Raw genomic sequence first — 10,147 nt, 5'->3', positions numbered from 1 at the left:
TGCCGGGGCTGATCGGCCTCTGCCCCCCAGGGCTGGCATCATAGGGGCATATGGGAAAGTGGAAGTGTTACCCCTCTGCCAGGTGTGGCTACCTTGCTCTCCCCTGTATTTGCAGCCGCCACGTTTTTGGGGTCAGCACTCCGGCATTCCATATTTCGGGGCCCTAGATAGACGTGCAGATCCATAGGAACTTGATGGTGGGATCAATCAATAAAATAATCAATCAATCTTTCCATCCATCCATCCATCCAACAAGGATGTATGTTCAGTCCCTATCAGTCCCCCCCCCCCTTGAACTCACATTTCTACTGCCCACCCCCGCCCCCGTGAGGCTTTTTAGCATGCACTGCTTTTAGTGGTGTGTGGCGGCCATCTTTAATGGTGGTTTTCAGCGGAGTCAGTGACTCATCACACCATCCGCGTCGCTGAAGAGGCCAGGAGGGAAGATTTAGCCACTTGTCAGTGACCCCCAATCCCGCCTCCGCAGTTCCCGGCCTCCTGCTCTATTGCTCTACACCTCCTCCCCGGCAACTCTGAATGGCTCACCGGACACCCCCTCAATCCCCCCCTCCACAGGTGCTTCTCCTTGGAGTACAAACTTTCTGTTCTCTTCAGAAAAAGAAACATACCCCCCTGGCCAGGAGCAGAGCAGAGCACAGTCACAACAGGCTGTCTCATAACCACCCCCCCCCCCCCCCCCCCCAAGATGGATGTCTGAAATGCACGACTGCCGCTTCATTAAAGCTTCTTGCATCCTTGCTGTTGAGCAATAAGCCAATTTCTGGACCAACCCTCCCCCACCGGAACTACTGAAAATGTCTGTTTGTAGGATGGTTGGTGGGTCACTTTAGGGGATTATACTCTGCGGGGGAGATGATACAGCAGTGTTAATATGCTAATGCTAATGTCAGAAAGGACAGCTCCTTAATATGCTAATGCTAATGTCAGAAAGGACAGCTCCTTAATATGCTAATGCTAATGTCAGAAAGGACAGCGCCACCCTTCTTCACAGGCATGAGGACGCACTGCACTTTCGTTCTGCAGAGAGCGAGGGAGGACAGGAAAGACGGTTGACAGCCACTCCTGTAAAGCTGTAGTGAGGGGGGCGCGGATCGAGGCTGCCTGTAAAGTTAGGTGGCTGCTGCCCATGCACTCAGCCCCTCCCCCCAGTCCCCACGGCACTATCTGGGTCAAGCTGCTGCCCCAAAAGACTGCAGTGCCAGCCATGCTCCTTTAAATAAAGCGCTGGCCTCGTTCAGCTGGGCTGGCTGCTGCACCTTAGCCTGCGTCAGGCATGGGCGGGGAGGGGGCATGTGGAGGTGACAACATGGAAGGATGCAAACGCTGCCACCACGCCCTGACAGGCCACCCCCCCTGTGGACGGAACAAGCCAGAGTGAGGAGTTTGCAAGGCAAATGGGTGCCGGCGCACAGGGAGCGGCATGCAAACCAGCGGACTGGGCGCAGACAGCTTCTCTCACCTCGTTTGCATGAGCGAGGAGCGCTGAGCTGTTTACCACCAGCAAAACGAGCAGGAGCTTCATGTCATGCAGCACAGTGAACCTGATATACTGCAGCATTATACTGCCATTCCCTACATTGACAGTGGGTAGTGTAGCGGTTAAGGACACAAAGCCTAACCAGTCGTGACCTCTGTAACCGCAACGTTGAGTCTGTCCCCAAACAACCCCAAAGTGTTGTTGTGCTGGCAAAGAATAAGGGTGGATGAAACCGTAAGCTGCTTCGGACCAGAGTAAAACGTGATTAAATCTGCTCAAAATGAAATGAAATGGCTCACAAACACTGGGTATGACCTTGCAAAATAGTTTGCCTCTGATTGGCTGAAAGTGACTCATTGAGAGTGCAGATCTCTCATTGGCCGAGGGGATGTTGATATGGATGTTGTTGTAAATGACGTGGGGCCATATTCAGGGGACACTTGGCGGTCGCACATGCTTCCTGATACCCACGTCCTCCTCGGGCACGTGTCAGAAGGAGCCAAGAAGGTGTCCCCAAGGAGGTGCCCGTGGAAGTTAAAAGCAGGCGGCGCCTGGCCGGATGGCAGGTGCCTCAGACGGCTCCCGCTCTCAGCACAGCCCCGGCCAGCTGCCACTGTCAGACAGCATCAGGAGTCGCTCCCCTGTAGTGAGCATGGAGACAGCAGGGCACTCAGACGTGGTCCTTTGTGAAGCCAGAGCATGCTGCGTTATGGTCCCCGACCGGTACCATTACTGAGTCGGTTCTGAAGCCAGCCATGTGTCATGCACTGGGAGAGGAGGAGGGGTCCAACAGAACCATGGGACTTCGCCACAGAAAGCATGCTCTGGGCAGGGGGTGTCGGTGCATTGGAGGGGGACACACCGAGGGCGATCAGTAGATGACAAATCAATCAAATGCAAACCCAAGAAGAACATGCAAATGGTAGACACATATGGTGGGGCGTGGGATCGAGACCCCCACCCTGGAGAAGTGGGGCCTCCATGCCTATCTGCCCCATTCCAAATGTTCACCTTGCTGTCTCTTGTTGGCTGAGCTATTCTAGGGCACAGGAAAGAGAACAATATCAAGAGAGCTTTATAAAACTATGAAGCACGTGGGACAGTACAGCCAATGTGAGATCCCCCCCCCCCCCCGTGTCCGAGCCCCACATAAGGACACCCCGGCACAATTAGCGATTCCGGACTGCAGCTACTGTGCTAAATCCATTACTTTAATAAGAACCGTGACTTGCAGTACAGACGGGTTATAAAAAAGAAGGGCATCTTGCTGCAATAAATATATATTAGGGTGGGGGGGTAAGGCAGGGACAGTACTCTGTTCTAATGGGGCCCTCCCCAGCGCTCTGATCCACCAGTCACAGAGATCCAGTGACATGCGTTTGTCCTGCCCGTCCAGGACGAGACAGCAACAATGTGTGCATGTGTGCGTGCGTGCATGTGTGCGTGCGTGCATGTGTGCGTGCGTGCATGCATGTATGTGTGTGTGTGTGTGTGTGTGCGTGCATGTGTGCGTGCGTGCATGTGTGCGTGCGTGCATGTGTGCGTGCGTGCATGTATGCATGTGTGTGTGCGTGCTTGCTGCAGTCTGACTGCGAGCTTCGCGATCACAGATCAGATTTGGGCACTGGATCATACCAGCTTATCCACTAGACCTCCTGATGACAAACGGCCAGCTTATTTGATTAGACCATTCATTCTGTTTGTTTTGTCCTTTAACCATGGAAAGTTCGCCTTCAGATGCCCTGGCTATTTGGCTTCCTATTGGTATTCAGGAATCGAGAGAAGGGTTTAAGTCTGACGCCAGTGACGGTTTGCAGGCTTTGCTTCACCAGGAAATGAAACACAAAAATACAAACGGCCACTCCAGGATGGGAGGTCTTCCCTCTATAAGTAGGGCACTGGCTTACGCTTCTGATGAGAGAGACATGCCGGATTCTTAGCCTGGACTAGAAACACGAATGTAGTTCTGTGTCATATTTGTTTGGCAAAGCCTGTTCGTGTCCAACTTTCCGTCCTGATCATGGAGAGACAAGCAGCCAAACATTCCCAGGAAAGGGTCGCCCTTCATGTCCCAGGCGAGTTCAGGGCAGCCCTCCTTGGAGGAGCCGCGGCCTGGCAGTCTCTGGACACACAAATGAGACTGGAAGGGGTCTGCATGCGCAGGGCTCCCCAGAGTAAGGTGATAGGAGCGTCTCGAGCCGCAGAGGAATCCTACAAATGAGCTGAAGCTCCTCGGAGGAGAAGTGCACCTTACAAGACAGATCACCTTTTCAGCTGGCTGCCCACCCCAATGCCTTACCTGTGGGCTGCGGTGCATCACCATCTGGAGCAAAGGGCTTTTCATGACTCTTCACTCACCTGTATGTCTCCTCAGCTCCAGCCTACTCCAAAAAAAATAATAATAATAAAACAGAAAGCACAACAACAAAAGAACTGCACTTTCCCAGAAGACAAAGGAGAGCCCGAGACAAGAGAGAGGGGAAGGAAATAAGGAAAATAAGCCTCAGGTTACACATCCTACTCCCCCGAACCCTGCTAGTGTCATCCAAACACAGCTGGCACCTTCCTGAACCTTTTCCGAAGGCGGGATAGTAACCAAACCTCCACTGCAGAAAATAATAACGAGTGACACAAGACACGCCTTCTGCCGCGGCTAACGAGCCGAGCAGCATTACCAACGGGGGTCACTGGCAGGTCTCGGCTACGCTCCAGCGTGCCCCTTGTTCCCCAGGAGCAGGTGGTGCTCGGCCATGGCAAAGCCGGACGGGCTCGGGTATCTGGGTCGTTATCCTCGTCATCAGCTAACCCAATTACACCATCACTGGGGCATTTTCTCTAATGAACACTCGGTTACCATCTCATACTCATAGTTTTTAACATCTTGATTTGACAAACCCTTGAACTAGAAACACCCAGCAGTCACTGCAGTTATACCCAAAAGGTGTATATACACTCAGTAGGTTACACCCAACAGGCTACACCCAACAGCATACACCCAGCAGATTACACTCAGCAGCATACACCCAAAAGGCTACACTCAGCAGGCTACACCCAGCAGATTACACCCAGCAGGCTACACTCAGCAGCATACACCCAGCAGATTACACTCAGCAGGCTACACCCAACAGGCTACACTCAGCAGCATACACCCAGCAGATTACACCCAGCAGATTACACTCAGCAGGCTACACCCAGCAGATTACACTCAGCAGGCTACACCCAGCAGATTACACTCAGCAGGCTACACCCAAAAGGCTACACTCAGCAGGCTACACCCAACAGGCTACACTCAGCAGCATACACCCAGCAGCATACACCCAGCAGCATACACCCAGCAGGCTACACTCAGCAGGCTACACTCAGCAGGCTACACCCAACAGGCTACACCCAACAGGCTACACCCAACAGGCTACACTCAGTAGGCTACACTCCACAGCATATGCCCAATATGCTACACTCAGTAGGATACATCCAACAGGCTACAGTCAGTAGACCACACCCAACAGGATACACCAAACAATTCAAAAGCAGGTACTTAGAGGTGTCACCTTAAGTGCAGCCCTCTGTATTAACTAGTCAGGGCTCCATAAACACATAAAATGTATTGAAACCTACCTCGGAATGGTGTGTCTATTACATGGTTAATAATAATAATAATAATACTACGGTGGAGCCTGCTGTGGACTGTCCTCCTGCCCAGCGAGTCCCCTGCTTCATGTCCTGTGCTTCCCTCAGGTTCTCTGTGACCCGGTGCTGGACAAGAAGCAAGGAAGATAGCAGGATAATAAACCAAAGGAGAATGAGAAGGGTATGGAAAGGTCATTCAAAGAAAGATGTATCAATGAAGTAATAGTCTAGCTTAAGTGAAAAGACCTAGTTTCAGCTAGAAAGAAAGTCTCTCTCGCCCTTGTTCTCCGTGTGGGATCAGGCAGCGGTAAAATCCATGCTAAAGATAGTCTGAGGGGTTAAGTGTGCCTTCAACCCTTGGATTTTTTTAACCACACAATTATCCACCCTATGTATGGAAAGCTCCCTGGAATTCCCTCGCGGCTGCAAGCAATCGGGTCTAATTACGACACAGGGCCTTTTAGCTAATGGGGCGCTGGCGCGTGTGGAATCACAGGGGCTTGTGGGATAGCGGGAGCAGGCAGTCAGGTGCCACCAGAGCGGCAGTCAGGAGCGAGTCGCAGTCTTATTTCAGATGACGGGAAGGAGCCTCTGGAGGGAACTTCCTGTGATACTCCTGGGTGACTCAGGGCTGTCGACATGCCCACCTGACATGGCCACCCCCCGCGGAAATACCAGCACGCATCTCAGTCACCCACACAGTCATTCCAGACAGCCATGATGGAGGGCAGAGACTCTGACCGTGATGGCTGGTGGCATGGGGGTGGGACTCTGACCGTGATGGCTGGGGGCACAGAGACTCTGACCGTGATGGCTGGTGGCACAGAGACTCTGACCGTGATGGCTGGGGGCACAGAGACTCTGACCGTGATGGCTGGGGGCACAGAGACTCTGACCGTGATGGCTGGGGGCACAGAGACTCTGACCGTGATGGCTGGGGGCACAGAGACTCTGACCGTGATGGCTGGGGGCACAGAGACTCTGACTGTGATGGCTGGGGCACAGTAGGGGGGCGGAGATTCATCATCCAATAAAAACTAACCTGATTGCTTTAGCCTCCATGCATCTATCAGCACAAGAAATTTTGCTCTCTGAAATAAATCCAGAGGTCTGGTTAATTAACCCGGTTAATTAACAGGATCCCATTATCCTGAAAATGATTTGATCAAACTAAGTCTCATAGCATCACTACTTATATTATTTTGATGTAAACATGCTTAGTGTTACAGTACTATGTGGCACAGATGACATATTAACACATTACTCATGTCACAGACACATTCTTATTGAAATCTGTTTACCTATCCGACGTAGTGCAGTGATGCTAAAGTCACCCTGACTTGAGTCATGCCTCTTTCAGCTGCCCCCCCCCCCCACACTCCTTTAGGGGGTAGGATGGATGCAGAACATGCCCCCCCCCCCCCACACTCCTTTAGGGGGTAGGATGGATGCGATACATGCCCCCCCCATGCTCCTTTAGTACGCAGTATTAGTACTAGTATGTAGTATGCACCCCCTCCCCCACACACTAGCTTAGGGAGTAGAATGAACGTGGAACACGCCCTTCCCCCCATACTCCTTTACAGGGTATAATGGACATGGTACATCCCCCCCACCCCCATACTGCTTTAGGGCGTAGGATGGATGCAGCACACACCTCGGGCATGCGGAGGAGGAGGGGGAGTTTACATGCTGTAGCTGCCTGGTCGCAGAGCCGCGATTACACAGCGATGAGTCAGGGTGCATCCATGCCCCCCCCCCCATCCCCCCACCCCCCGACCCCCCACGCACACGCACCAGCCGGTGAGCTGAACACAGCACTGTGGGCACCTGGGTAACTCAGAGGGTCCCTTGAACACAGATTGTGATGCATGTACTTCTACCTTGGTGGGTGGGGGGTGGGGGGGTGGGATTAGAGTTAGGGTTTGGGGGGGGGCAAATTCCCTTCCACAACACTTTATGATGCCAACGGAGAACACGGAATCTTGGAAAGCGTAGCCTGCCGGTGATGATGGCACAGTGCGTAATGGGCTCTAGCTAGGGTGACGCGGGGGGGGTCAGCGACCTGCGGGGTGGCTGTTCGCGAAGGCAGCCTAACGACAAATGGCACATCCCCCCCCACTCAGTGCTCCCCCGCATTATGGTGAATCACAGGCATGAATATGCAACAAGCCCAGCTTGAGCGGGATGGCGCGGGGTGGGGGGGGGGGGGGGCGGTTTTCCTCACTTGGAAGATCGCTCATTCCTAACGCGTACTCCAGTGGGCTGGAAGTCACGCTGGAGCGTGGAGCAGATGCTGGTGCGATCTGCGCTCCGATTCAGCGTGAGCAAAACCCCATGGAGGAAGATGATGGATGGTTGTCCTGATGAATGTCACACCTTCATCCCTACAGCTGTCTTTTAAATACAGACCATATTATCCATCCTGCTCTGACACACTAACACAGCTGTCAGCAGCACTTGCCCATGGGACATCACCTCAGAAAGCTTGCCATCCTTCAAACTGCACAGGGGACACCCCGGGGAGGTGTCAGGACTGTCCACTCTACCCCCCCCCCCACAAAAAAAGGAAGCTCCTTAGAGCAGGCTTCCCCTGCTGAATTCCTAGGGCCCCCTAGGGTCAGGTGACCTCTTGCTGTGAATTGAGGCTCAGACGGGAACAAAATGCAGTGACGTGGGGAGGATGCTGAAGAATGGAGATGCGAGTTCTCACGTGGACGGATGTGGAGCAGGGGCGAGGCAAGGTTTCAGATGGGGCTTGGAGCCTCTCCCGATCGGCAGGAAGGCTGCCGCTTTCCGGGAATGGTGACGGCACTCACTGGAGTCGCTACACACGTCTGCTCTGGAGGCTGGTGGAGTGTTTGCTTACATCCAGGTCACTTGGGCTTAGCTTGTTTTCTGAGCGTGGATTGCTGGGTAAACACTGTAAGGAGGACCCCGCCCCCTCTCCCCCAGCCTAACAGGAATTCCCAGTAATCGCATCTGAGAAGCGATAGAAAAAAACAAGAGGCAGTGGCAGCTGGCCAGGTGCTGATGTCAGAGGGAGTGGCTCCTCCGGCCAGCAGCAGAACGCTACTGACACCTGCCACGTGGCCCGATCTGGAACTCCAGCAGGAGCTGAGGGGGCCTCCATGACCCTCAGAAACATATCCTGCCAACCAACCATAAACTGCAACTCGTATGGCCCCCCATGCAGCACCCCCCCTACCAGGACTGGAGATATTTTTACCAAAGTGGCAGAGTGATCACACTTGACTCCAAAGGCTCCTGTGCTCTTCCCTCCATATTCAGGTCTCTATATTTGTATCCAATTTCGTGTTACAGGAACAGAAAAACCCCATTTCCTCCTAATCCATGTAGCTCCAAATTTTTTTGTTTCTAGAAATATAAAAAAAAAAAAGCCAGTCAGCCTGCACCAATGCAGGAGCAGTGACATAAGTCAGAAGGGGCTTTGGAACTCGTTTATTAGCTATTGTCATGTCACTGTGACCCAGGATAAAGTTCCCTGATCCACAGCAGTGCTCTGGAGGGCAGAAGTGTCCCCCTTTCCTCTTTCTTTCAAGGTCGGAGATGTTGGAAATTGCCAGACAACTTCTTCATGCCAAAAAGCAGGGTCACGTGAGACCAGGAGAAGGCCTGCTGTTAGAGCCCATTGCTGAGAGGTCGCGAGACCAGGAGACGGCCTGCTGTTAGAGGCCATTGCTGAGAGGTTGTGAGACCAGGAGAAGGCCTGCTGTTAGAGCCCATTGCTGAGAGGTGCTAAAAACCCAGGAAGGCACACGTACACAACCCAATGCATGGGCCCAAGGCGCTGGAGAGAGTAGCAGGAGGATCCACACACAAGATCAGACACCCATAGAAATGCCACCAGCAATCAATGACCGATGGACTTCATGGCACCGCACAGCCCATTTTTGGAGCTTTGAACATGATGGGTTGTGTTTTTACCCCTTGAGTGATGGGGTTGTTTAGATGATGTGTGATTAGCTTGATGGGTAAAGTGCATCTCACACCATCAGAGCAATTTTCAATCCAGGAGCTGACCCCGAGATGATCTTGGCCCATTTTCACGGGCTCTGTATCGTCCGATGGTGATCAGGAGGCAGGCTTGGCCAGGATAATGGAGTTTTTACAGATTTAGTCCTCACCGCGTCCGGGATACTGGCTCGCTCTCTGCGGCACAGAGGGCAGAGCAGCACCAGCAATACAAATGAGCAGCTTTGCTCTCGGAAAAAAGCCGTTAGTGAGATCAGCGAAAAAACCGAGATCTTCACTTCCTGCCAGACGCACATGGAGGGGGACAGGCTTTACTAAATGGAGAGTTGGAATGATGTGTCATTCGCCGATGGTGTCACTGCACACAGCACAAACCCACCTGCCGATACCAGCCACCTGCTAAAATACAAAAAAGCAGAGCAAGCAGTACAGGATGAAGATTTGGAAATATTACGACTCAGATAAGAGGTGGCCACTCTGACAGGCCGGCTTGAGGGCTCAGGAGCCAAGGGTCTGAGCACGGTTATGACAGAGGAGAGCTGTGATGGCCGCCGGCCCTCCTTCCCCCAGCCATGTTGGTACATTACTGCTTTAACAGCCATAGTCACTATAGACGGATCAGAAAGTGGACATGCTAGCAGTGGCGTGGCAGCACACTCTGCTGCAAGGCCTGCCTATTAACCATGGGCCTGAGATTAACTTCAAACCCCTGACGAATTGCTATGCAAAGCCAGGCTGCATTTGCAGAGGTTTACATTCCCGGGTGGGGAGGGGATCGGCACTAACAGGGAAGAAACAAATATTTGCATTGGGTTCATATTATTTGGCCAGCAGGTGGGTCGCGGCTGTTTGTGTCCGGACTCACCTGTATAAATGAGGCTTTCGCTGTGATCGAGGGCGTAGGGACTCACTGGGCCGAGCTGGGGAGGGAGGGTGGTTGCTGGTGGGGCAGAACATGGAGTTATGCTGAACACAGGCTAGTGGGGAAACTGAAGGCACTCCTACTCCTTAACGAAGCAGTTGATT

This window comes from Paramormyrops kingsleyae, chromosome 6 (assembly GCF_048594095.1).
Source record: "Paramormyrops kingsleyae isolate MSU_618 chromosome 6, PKINGS_0.4, whole genome shotgun sequence".
In the NCBI taxonomy this organism is placed as follows: domain Eukaryota; kingdom Metazoa; phylum Chordata; class Actinopteri; order Osteoglossiformes; family Mormyridae; genus Paramormyrops; species Paramormyrops kingsleyae.
The sequence above is the reverse complement of the archived record's forward strand: the minus strand, read 5'-3'. Positions refer to the sequence as shown.